This window comes from Balaenoptera acutorostrata, chromosome 3 (assembly GCF_949987535.1).
Source record: "Balaenoptera acutorostrata chromosome 3, mBalAcu1.1, whole genome shotgun sequence".
In the NCBI taxonomy this organism is placed as follows: Eukaryota; Metazoa; Chordata; class Mammalia; order Artiodactyla; family Balaenopteridae; genus Balaenoptera; species Balaenoptera acutorostrata.
Window position 1 is genome coordinate 121,034,094 of NC_080066.1, and position 8,995 is coordinate 121,043,088.

General features: G+C 35.6%; 1 long non-coding RNA gene across 1 annotated transcript; it reads left to right on the forward strand.

The window, feature by feature from the left end:
- Positions 1 to 1,626: 1,626 nt before the first annotated feature.
- Positions 1,627 to 6,520, forward strand: LOC130707693 (uncharacterized). Its single transcript, XR_009007709.1, has 3 exons — positions 1,627 to 1,671; positions 3,647 to 3,697; positions 5,751 to 6,520. It is a non-coding gene; the product is annotated as an uncharacterized LOC130707693 (long non-coding RNA).
- Positions 6,521 to 8,995: the final 2,475 nt, after the last annotated feature.

Genomic DNA, 8,995 nt, shown 5'->3' on the forward strand with positions numbered 1-8,995 from the left:
GGTATATACAGTTTGGGTGTGTTGAATCACATCCCCTGAGCACACATCATTTCTGGGGGTGCTTTCTCTGAACCTTGGTCTTCCTTCACATCCAGAGAAGCAGGTAGCCCCAGGAAGAGGAGGGACCAACGTGCAGCTCGGTGGCTCACGGGCATTTTGTTTGGCATCACAGTGATTATTTCTTTGTGCTCAGCAGTTATTTGTCATATTCTTCATTCTTAAGATATTGCTTCCTACCCCTCAAGGATATCCTTTTGAGTAATTTGACGATGAAGAGAAGAGATGGAGGTAGCTTATAATTGGATTGTTTGGTTTTTTATGTGGTTGAGTTGTATGAGCTGTTTGTATATTTTGGATATTAGGCCCTTGTTGGTTGCATCATTTGCAAATATTTTCTCCCAGTCCATAGGTTGTCTTTTCATTTTGTTTATGGTTTCCATCGCTGTACAAAAGCTTGTAAGTTTAATTAGGTCCCATTTGTTTGTTTTTGCTTTTATTTCTATTGCCTTGGGAGACTGACCTAAGAAAACATTGGTACGATTTGTGTCAGGGAACGTTTTGCCTATGTTCTCTTCTAGGAGTTTTATGGTGTCATGTCTTAATTTAAGTCTTTAAGCCATTTTGAGTTTATTTTTGGTATGGTATGAGGGTTTGTTCTAACTTCATTGATTTACATGTGGCTATCTGACTTTCCCACCACCACTTGCTGAAGAGATTGTCTTTTTTCCACTGTATATTCTGTTGGCTTTTAATCAATTTGAAGCCAGATTGTAACAATCAGGATCATTTAAGGTACTAATAGTGGACAAACAAAATGTCTACTATATAGACATCAAAAAATTAAAATCTTTGTAATTTTGTCTTGGAATTCATTGAGTTGTAGAACAATGTTCATATTTTGTTTTTGCTTAAAAAAGGAAATTAATATGGTAAATTAAGGAGACTAGGAAATTTGTGAATATACATGCATGTTTATATATGCCAAATAAATATAAACATTTGCTACTCACACATGCGCTGTATTGTACAAATGTACTTCATTAGCTATTTTGCCAGATCCAGCTCAAGGACTTACTTATCTGTCCTTAGGAATTTTAGCACACAGAAGATGTTTTAGACAACACAAGATGAACAGAAGCACAGTTTATCACTTCTATCAGTTAATTGCAATATTGATATGTAATTAACTCTGATGGATCCAACAGTCATAAAGAAATCATTAAGTTGATTTTTTAAACTAAGAGCATTGTCACAGTTAACTAACTGCTGATGACCATTTGCATTTCACAAACATTACTCCTGCCTATGAGTGTATCCAGGCTATGCTGTTGTTGGCTCAGGCTCTGAACTTGAACTCTGTGTAAAGCTGGAAGTTATAGCCCTTATCTTAGTCATTGGGCTTGGGCTGTTTCTTAAAACTCTAAGAACTGGCTTGGTTACTGTTAGTCCTCCCTTCTGAAAACTGCATTTTCTTGTGACCTAGTAGACAAATTCAACTTTTCCTACTGATAAATGAAAGATTTAGAGTAGCAGTTCTCAAAGCAGTTCTCTTCTTCAGGGAGTCTGCAAGGTCAAAACTGTTTCCATAATAATACTCAGACTTTTATTTCTCCCTTTTTCTTCCAGAGGCTACAGCACGTGATAGTATAGTTGCTCTGATATTAATATGTGGTGAGTTTATTATTATTTAAAAAAAATTTTTACTAAATAAGTAAATACATATTTAAATATTTTCTCAGTTTTAATTTATTATATGGTAATAAACGATTGACTGAACCCACATAAACAAAAACTCTTTGGGGCCCTCCATAATGTTTAAAGGGATCCTGAGACTGAAAAGTTTTGAGTACTGCTGGTTTAGTGTAATGTAAACAATTGTTTGAAGACATTAGTGTTCATAGAAATTCTAAATGTACTTCTTGGGTATTTAGACATTATTTTCTGGATCCTATATAGTTGCCACAAACTTGTGTTGCATTAGCATGGTAATAAAATGCTGTTCAGGGTTTTTTTTCAGTATTTCTACTAAAATGGTACATGATCCTTGTGATGCACATTTAAAACTGATATCACTTGTCATTCATTATGGGGTAACTGATTTGCCAACTTGAGGCTTTAAATAATTGTGGATTCTTCATTATGGATTCAAGTGCATCTTATAAAAAATAACTATGAGTCGTTCTAAACAATTGATAATAAATAACCTTTCAAGTCAAAATTATCACAGATCTTTTCTGAAGACATTTATCTTGGTTTATTTGGATTATGATACTTTGTATCTATATATTGCCTATCTTTTGACATTAATACTTATATTTACCTTAGGGAATCTGCAGCAATGAGTAAGATTCTTCAGAACATGCTGGTGAAAGTAATTTTAGTTAGGTTTAGGTAACCAAAAATAGCAACATGTAAAACCTCTTTAATGTGTATAATCTCAAGGTTTAAAATTTTTTAAAATTTCCAATGTTTCCAATATTTATACCAACATGAAGTTTTTGAATAATGGTACTGTTTGTCTTAAATGGCATTTTGAAATAATTGTGTAAGTGTGGAAATTCACGTAGAAGTTTATTTTGATTATAAAATATTAATAACATGTTAATATTTATTGAACTACATTATATGCTTGAAAAATATGAAATATTATATTATATGAATCCTCTTTTTAGATAGGCAGTATAGATGAGAGAAAAGAGATACTTTGGGGAAGAAGATTATTGTAAATTGTAAAAGGTTCAATTTTTCATATACATATCAATTATTATGAAAATAACTATAGTGGAAAAAATATAGTGAAACATATTAGAGAATTACTTCCAAGTATAATACCATTCTGGTATGTTGGAGGACATGACAAAAGCCATTTAGTACTCTAAAAATTAATCTGACTATGTGAAGTAAAACCTTAGTTAACTGCCATGATAGGGTATTCTTTTGGTTAATAGATGATAAAAGATGATTGCCATTGAAAAGATAGTTTGTTATAGTTTGCAAGAGGAGGAGGCATGCCATGCCATGCAGGGCCAGATGGGGAGGCACAGGGGTAGGTCAGGATGCAGAAGGAGTGAGGGGAAAGCATGGGCCAGGGCCTTTATTGTGGTTCTTGTGGGAAGGATTGGGAAAGGCAGAGTAAGTAGCTGAACAAGTTTAGTTTGAGTAATTTCTGCAGGCTCTGAGATATAAGGGTGGTTCCTAGTTGTCTGGTACCTGGTCCTGGGGTGATTTAGGCCTGGGAGATAGTGTACCAGATTGCAGGAGTCTCATAAAAGGAGTTGTCAAAATATCATAAAATACAGATAATAAAAAACATGATTAATATACTGACATACCATGTGTTTATTTATCTTTAATTACCTGTGTCCCTCCATAGAATACAAGCTCTGTGTGGCAGCTCTTTGTCTACTTTATTTCTGTAGCAGTCCTGGAACTTAGAATGGTAGCTGCACATGATGATTATTTGTTGAGTCAAGGAGAGATCTAGTGAGCCATAAACCTACCCTTCTTTTTATGTTCTCATTGTTGTTGTCATCTAAGGTTAAAATCTCTTGGTCCTTGTTCCCTGCATCTCCATCCCCATTATATCAATTGCTGAGTCTGTCAGGTCTACCACTGAAATATCTCTGGTATCTGTTTTTTGATTCAGAATCCCAGTTGATTCTTCAGGTCTTCCTTAAATCTTGCCTGGATTATGAATGTAAGTGCATACTTTGTATTTTATACCTTTTACTTATCCTGTTTTAAAGGTTATGTAATATTATTATGTTCCTTATTTATTTTTGACCCTCACAGCAATCTTATGAGGTCATTTCAGTTAACTCCATTTACAGAAATAGAGTCTGAGATCCAGGAAGACAAGTAATTTGCCTGAGATTAGTGCAAGTAGCAGAGCTAGAACCTGATTCACTTTTGCCCATCTTCTCTCCCTAGCCCCATTTCCTGTTATACCTTGCTTGATTAATTTCTCCATCTTATCACTCCTTTGCTTTAGAACTTCTTGTGGGTTTTCATGGCTTATAGACAAGTCCAGCCTCCTTAGCCTGACTTTTACTGAGTTGTTTCCAATCAGTTGTAAACCCCAGCCAAAGTCATCTCTGTACAGTAACTTGGACACATGATACTTTATCACCTGGACTGTTCATTAGATAATTAGGTAATTGGCACATTAGATAATTCAAGGCCCACCTTCTCCATGGACTATGTTCATTGCCTTCGCCCTCTTCCCACCCTAGTTCTATGGAAATTTCTCCTTTTTCTGAACTCTAACCTTTTACCTATAATTCTCGTATAACACTTAGAGAAACAATCTTGTAATATAGCTATCTGTGTTCATTTTATCTTTCTGTAGGTCTGTATCTTATTGCTGCAGGTCCTATACAGCAGAAATCAGCGCTGAAAAGTTTTTGCTTTCTGTGGCTCACTCCTGTACCTCCCAACATCAGCAACTAGCACATTGCTTTGTGTATTTGTACCTGATAAGAAAGCATTGGATAAACTATTAACCTTTTGGGTGAATTGGGACATATTCATTGAGAATACAATATGCTAAAATTAGCTCAAGCATTCACTGAGGATAAGTGGATTAATGAATTACCATAAGGCACTTAGGTTTTATTTGAGAACCCTCTGAAATCTCAATATATCCCTGTATATTTGTATTTTAAATAATCCTTAATGAATTAAATAAATGCTTTTTATACTCTTTATTTGAGTTTTTGAGTTAGAAGTCTTACGTTCCATTTTTAACACCACTTGAAGTTTTAAGAACTAGTGAATATTAAAGTCCAGCCCTTAGCAGACAAAAGATAACTTGAGAGTAGAAAATCACAAACTTGTATTTTTTAAGGTCCCCGTGATGAACTGTATAAATTATGTTCTAGTATTTGTTTTATCTTTCTACTTTCTGTGAATACTTCTGTGTTCTATAAAATGCCACAATCCATAATATCAATTGGGAAAATAAACTTACAAGTTTGAAAAAAGGGTATTATTTTTAGAGATATTATACAATTTTCAGTGTTGATATTTAGCACCTGTATTGTTTTCCTGTAACTGCTGTAACAAATTACCACAAGCTTGGTGGCTTGAAACATCAGAAATTTACTCTCTTACAGTTCTGAAGGCCAGAAGTACAGAATCTTTATCACTATGCTGAAATCAAGGTGTTGGCAGGGTGACATTCCCTCTGGAGGCTCTAGGGGAGAATGCATTCCTTGCCTCTCTAGCTTTTGGTGGTTGCCAGCATTCCTTGGCTTCTGGCCACGTCACTCCAATCTTTAAAAACCAGCATCTTTAAATCTCTCTGCTCTGTCTTTATATCACTTTTTTTTCTATGTGTAGTTAAATCTCCTTCTTATAAGTATACATATAATTACATTTAAGGCCCACCTGGTTAATTGAGGATGATCTCTCCATCTCAAGACCCTTAACTTTATCACATCTGTGAAGACCTTTTTGCTTATAAGGTAACATTTACAAGTTCCTGGATTTACAACCTGATATATTTGGGGAACCATTGTCAGCCTACCATAATAACCTAACACAGCTTTCTAAAGGAAGATAAGGAGTAGCCTGATTTTTTGACAATAACAGAGTTTTCACTTGAAATATTCCTAGTGGAACCTCTTAGAAATGGGCAGAATGACTTAGTTTAACCCTTTGATGCTGTGCTTAAATGTTATTAGCCAATTAACTGTAAACACATTGTGAAATTATGCTCTTCAAACTTTTGTTCTTTGAAAAATTAACAGGTTGGGACTTCCCTGGTGACGCAGTGGTTAAGAATCCTCCTGCCAGTGCAGGGAACACAGGTTCCAGCCCTGGTCCAGGAAAATCCCACATGCTGTGGAGCAACTAAGCCCATGCACCACAACTACTGAGCCTGCGCTCTACAGCCCGTGAGCTACAACTGCTGAGCCCGTGTGCCACAACTACTGAAACCAGCGCACCTAGAGCCTGTGCTCCACAACAAGAGAAGCCACTGCAATGAGGAGCCCACACACTGCAACGAAGAGTAGCCCCTGCTCACCACACCTAGAGAAAGCCCGTGCGCAGCAATGAAGACCCAACGCAGCCATAAATGAATAAATAAATAATAATAATAATAAAAAGAAAAATTTACAGGTTAAGTGGATATTCAATTGTAATAGGCTTTTATAATGCTTTCAAATGATTTAACATGCTGGGATAATGATCTCAGTTCAGAAACTGACTCTAGGAAATAATAACATGGTAACATGCTATTCACTTCCTTATTGATTATAGAAATTACAGTCCAACCAGCAGTCATTAATCCTGCAGAATGTAAGAGCAGTGCAAGTTAATTTTTTAAGTAAACTTTTTATTGAAGTATAACATGCATAGAGGAGACTGCAAAAATCATAAATGTACAACTTGATGAATTTTCACAAAATCAGCAAACCCATGTAAACAGTACCCAGATAGGAATATAATATTACTAGAGGTCTAAGAGGTCTGCCTTGTGCCCCCTCCCAACCATTACACCCAACTCTGACTTCTGTTGCCACAGGGAAGTTTTACCTGTTTCTTGAAGCTTATGTAAGTAGAATCATGTAGTATGTACTCTTTTGTGTCTAGCTTCTTTTGTTCTACATTTTGTGACTTTACCAATGTTTTTGCATGTAGTGGTAGTTCTTTCATTTTTGTTAGTGTGTAATTTCTATTTGATAAATACACCACAGTTTATCTATTTTATTGGTGAATGACATTTATGTTGTTTCCATTTGGGGCTATTACAAATAGTGCTTCTGTGAACATTCTTGTTAATTCTCTTTGGTATAAATATGTAAGGATATCTGTGGGTATATATCGAGACATGGAAATGCTGGGTCAAGGGGTGTAGTGTATATGATTTTAGTAGAGACTGTCAAATAGTTATATAGAGTTTGTACCATTTTAAACTGTCACCAGTAGTGCATGAGCATTCCTGTTGTTCCACAATCTCATCAGCATTTGATACTGTCAGTCTTTTTAATTTTAGCCAATCTGATGAGTAGGTTTTGATATCTCATTTGTCAGTTTGATTTGCATTTCTCTGATGACTAATGAAATTGAATACATCTTTATATCCATATAGGTTATTTAGATATATTCTTTTGTGAGTCATTTGTCCATATTTTTTCCATTGGGTTGTCTGTTTTTTATTTTTAGAAAAATTTATTTGTAGTTGGAGCAAGTTCTTTGTTGAATGGATGCATTGCCAATATCTTTTCCATTCTGTGACTTGCCTTTTTGTTTTTTTAGTTGTGTCTTTTGATGGCCAGAAGTTCTTTATTTCAATGTAGTGTAACTTATCAATCTTTTCTTTTATGATTAGCACGTTTGTGTCCTGCTTAAGGTATCTTTGCCTGCTCTGAGGTCATAAGTCATAAAGATGTTTTCCAAATTTATCTTCTAGAAGCTTTATTTTTTTTTAAGTTATTTTTTTTTTTGATGTGGACCATTTTTAAAGTCTTTATTGAGTTTGTTACAATATTGCTTCTGTTTTTTTTATGTTTTGGTTTTTTGACCATGAGGCATGTGGAACCTTATCTCCCCAACCAAGAATCAAACCCACACCCCCTGCGTTGGAAGGCAAAGTCCCATCCACTGGACCACCAGGGAAGTCCCTAGAAGCTTTATTTTAAAATCACATTTATCTTTATAATTTATCTGGAATAAATGTTTGCATATGGTGTGAGGTAAGGACAAAATTCACTTTTCTGTAGAGATATGCGTTGTAATTTTGTGTTTTTCATAAGTCAAGTGGCCATATATGTGCAAATTAATTTTGTTTTATAAAACATTTATTGAGCATGTAGTATGCACCAGGAATTGTGTTTGGTACTAATGATATAGATACAAATAATAGAGATTCCCTCCTGAAAATGTCCTTGAGTGGGGAAGATAATAAGTGAGATGGTAATGAAAAATGCAGAAGAACTATATGTTGTGAGGAAAAGGAATGAACTCTTTGTGAGGAGATGAGGAAGCCTCTGCTAGAGAAAGCAACATTTGAATTGGATCTTTAAATGTGACTAGGAGTTTGATGAATGCATTCTATATAGAGAGAAAATTGTGTGAAAAGACACAGGATTGTCACAGGGCAGGTATATTCATAACATGGTGAGAGGTTTGCTATAGGAAGGAGCAGTGTGCAAGAAGATGAGAGGGAGTAGGACCAGGGAGGAGACAAGAGTGCATGGGTATGAGGCTAGAACATTTTAGGAAGAGAGGACTGTGTGTGTAAAATTCAGTAATTATAAAGGAACACGGCATATTTATCAAACGGTGAGAAATTCAGTATGGCTGGAAGATAGACTGTGTTTGCATGGCAGAGAGCTGAGAAGGAGTAACAGGAGGGATGAGAAGCAAATGGAGATGAGGATGAGATTTGGGTTGGGCTTATCCCTAAGGAAACTGGGGAGAAGGAGAGTTTTTAACCAGGGAGTGGTGTAATCACATTTGTTTTTTAGGAAGATGACCCTTAGGGGTCTGGAAGATAGATTAGTAGGTGGAAGGTTGGTAGATAGAAATCAGTTAAAAGAAATGAGGCTTGGGCATGGTGTGGCAGTGGTGATGGTGAGATAGTGTTGGATGTGGAACTAGTCTGATTATACCCAAGAGGACTTGGTGACCATGAATGATAGGCAGGTGTGACAGATGACTCCAAAATTTATAGTTTGAGAGACTGAGTGAATAGTTATGTTATCAACTGATATAGGAAACAAAAGGAGAAGGTATGGTGGTAGCAAATAATAAATTAAAATTTGGACTTACTAGGTTTGAGATGTTGGTTAGTTAAGTAGTTGGAGACATGTAGGAAGAATTAAAGACATGTGTGTGGAACTCAAAAGAGAGGTCAGGGCTGTAAATATATATTCGAGAACCAACAACATATAGAAGATAGTTGAAGCCACAGGAACGGGTGAAATCATCCAGGGAGAGTAGGTAGAGAAAGAAGAGAATAAGTCCAAAGAATCATCTCAAGGTAACT